This window comes from Gossypium hirsutum, chromosome A12 (assembly GCF_007990345.1).
Source record: "Gossypium hirsutum isolate 1008001.06 chromosome A12, Gossypium_hirsutum_v2.1, whole genome shotgun sequence".
NCBI lineage: Eukaryota > Viridiplantae > Streptophyta > Magnoliopsida > Malvales > Malvaceae > Gossypium > Gossypium hirsutum.
In genome coordinates this window covers 83,016,216-83,019,250 of record NC_053435.1, presented here as the reverse complement: position 1 = coordinate 83,019,250, position 3,035 = coordinate 83,016,216, and the positions used below count along the sequence as shown (strand labels likewise).

Genomic DNA, 3,035 nt, shown 5'->3' with positions numbered 1-3,035 from the left:
TACTTACCACAGTTTCTTATCGCGGTTCTGGTTCAGGCTCCACAAATCCTTCTTCATCTTGAACATTAATCGTGTTGAGCTGTTCCCTTAGGTTGGGTTCAGTATTACTTGGCAAACTACCTTGTGGTCATTCGGAGATTAGTTTGGAAAGCTGGCCTATCTGAGTTTCGAGCCCTTGGATCGACGCTTGTTGATTTTTAAGTGTTGTCTCGGTGTTCTGAAAACGGGTTTCTGACACTGATATAAACTTTGAGAGCATCTCTTCAAGGTTTGTCTTTTTTTCCTATTGGTAGGGTGGTTGCTGAAAACCCGGAGGATGTTGTGGTCTTTAGTTTCCTTGGCCTCCCCACGAAAAATTGGGATGGTTCCTCCAACCTGTGTTGTAAGTGTTACTAAATGGATTGTTTTGAGGTCGAGGATTATTACCTATGTAGTTTAGTTGCTCGTTATCCATGTTATGGCCATAAGGTTGATATTCCAAATAGCTTGTTCCTTCGCTACTTGCTTCGCACTGCATTACTGGGTGAACCTATGAAGAACTAAGAAAACCATCAATCTTTTTATTTAAGAGTTCTACCTGATTAGAGAGCATGGTGACAGAATCGACGTTATAAATGCCGACTGTTTAATTGGCTTTATCCTCATGACTTGCCACTGATAGTTATTTAGTGACATCTCCTCTATAAACTCATAGGCATCTTCAGGTGTTTTATTGTTGATGGTTCCGCCCGCTGTTGCGTCAACCATTTGCCGAGTCGAAGGATTCAGACCATTGTGAAATGTTTGTACTTGGAGCCAAAGCGGTAACCCATGGTGAGGGCACCTTCTCAGTAAGTCCTTGTATCTCTCCCATGCATCGTAGAGGGTTTCTAAATCCATCTGCACAAAAGAAGAGATGTCATTACATAATTTAAACGTTTTAGCTGGCGGAAAATATTTTAGTAAGAATTTTTCGGTCATTTGTTCCTAAGTAGTAATTGACCCTCGTGGTAACGAGTTCAACCACTGTTTAGTTTTGTTCCTTAATGAAAAATGGAATAACCGAAGACGAATGGCATCATCAGAAACGCCATTGATTTTAAATGTATCGCAAAATTCCAGAAAGTTTGCTAAGTGAGGTTGGGATCTTCATCCTGCAAACCATCAAACTGAACAAATTGTTGTATCATCTGAATAGTGTTAGGTTTTAATTCAAAAGTATTTGCAGCTACAGCAGGTCTAACTATGCTAGATTCAGTTCCTGTTAAAGAAGGTTTAGCATAATCATACATAGTGCGTGGAGCAGGATTTTGATTAACTGCAATTGCAGGAGGTAGCTGATTGCCTTGGGTTTCAGCCATCTCTTCGGTTGGGGTTGAGTATCATCTTCTTGCTCGTTCTCCGTGTATTTTAAGTTGCGCCTTATTTCTCTTTGGTTTTTACGAACTGTACGATCAATTTCTTCGTCAAAAAGTAATGGTCCCGACGGGTTTCTTCTAGTCATAAATTATAAAAAGCTGCCAAGAGAAAGAAAAAGTAAGTTAATAAATAATTAAATTAAATTAAATTGCAAGAAAAACAAATGGCTAAGGTAATAAAAATTGAGCGTTCCTAATATTTCAGTTCCCCGGCCATGGCGCCAAAAACTTGATCGCGTGGTTTCGTGATAGGTTTTAAATATTTATAATTACTCGTTCTTGAACTAACTATTATCGCGATGTAGGCAAGTGTACCTATCGAACAGTAGTATAGTTTTAGCAAGACCAGATTGTCAAACCCAAAGGAACTAAAAGTATTAGTAATGACTGTCTTTTTATTATCTAGCCTAAGAATAAATAGGTTTTGTTTTAATTAACTAATTATCTAAATTAAGAACGCACAGAGAAAAGAATTGGGGAATTGCTTTTGGGAAAAATCGATTGACTTAAGACAATACCTAAGGAAAAATCCACCTAGACTTTACTTGTTATTCTGGCTCCGAATCGGACGATTTATTCATTCAACTTGTTCCATAGAGATCCCTAAGTTATGTTATTATCCCTATTCAAGACTAATAACGTCTCATCCCTAGATTGAATAACCGAGACTTTTCTCTAATTAACACTCTAGGGTTGCATTAACTCGATCTATAGATCCCCTTATTAGGTTTCACCCTAATCCGGCAAAATCTTGTCACCCTATATCTAGGCGCGCAATCAACTCCACTTAATTATGAAAAATGTACTCTTAGACAAGGTCTATTCCTCCTCTGAATAATAGCATGTCTTGAATCAGTATCTTGGGATATCAAAACAAGAATTAAGAGCACATAATTAAGAACAAGTTAAATATTTATCATACGATTCAGAAAATAATAACAAGATTCATCTTAGGTTTCATTCCCCTTAGGTATTTAGGGGTTTTAGTTCATAACTAAATAAGAAAACATCTCAGAAGAATAAAGAATACAAAACATAAAGAAAACCCAAAACTCCTGAAGGGAAATTGAGGAGAGATCTTAAGTCTTAATGATGAATCCGGCTTCTGAGATGGATCAATCGGCTTCCTTAGAGTAATTCCTTACTCCCCCTTCTCCCTCTCTTTTTCTTCCTCCTCTAGGGTGTATTTATAGGCTTTGAAATGCCTAAAAACCCTCAAAATTAGCCTTTTTTGAATTGGACTCAACTTGGGCTCGACAGAGACACGCCCGTCGTACACTCCCATGTTCGATTACTTCAGGCCATGCTCGAGCCTGCCAAATTGACACGACCGTGTGGTCTGCCCGTGTGAGGAGGTCTAGGCCATGCTGATTTCATACCTTGGCCCATTTTCTCCTTTTTCGGCCCGTTTCTCGTTCCTTTCGCTCTCCTATGCTCTCCTAAGTATAAAACATGAAATTAAAACATTAGGAGCATCGAATTCACCAATTCTAATGCGAAATCATCCATAAAATGCATTAAAAATGGGATAAAAATATGTATAATTTATGGTTTATCAAAGGAATTACTCAAGGGAAGCTGATTGATCCATCTTAAGAGCCGGATTCATCATCAAGACTAGAAATCTCTCTTCAAGTT

At 38.2% G+C, this 3,035-nt stretch overlaps 1 non-coding gene across 1 annotated transcript; it reads left to right on the top strand.

Moving 5' to 3' along the window:
- The first annotated feature begins 805 nt into the window (after nucleotides 1–805).
- On the top strand, nucleotides 806–912 carry LOC121211672 (small nucleolar RNA R71). Its single transcript, XR_005906891.1, has one exon. It is a non-coding gene; the product is annotated as a small nucleolar RNA R71 (small nucleolar RNA).
- Nucleotides 913–3,035: the final 2,123 nt, after the last annotated feature.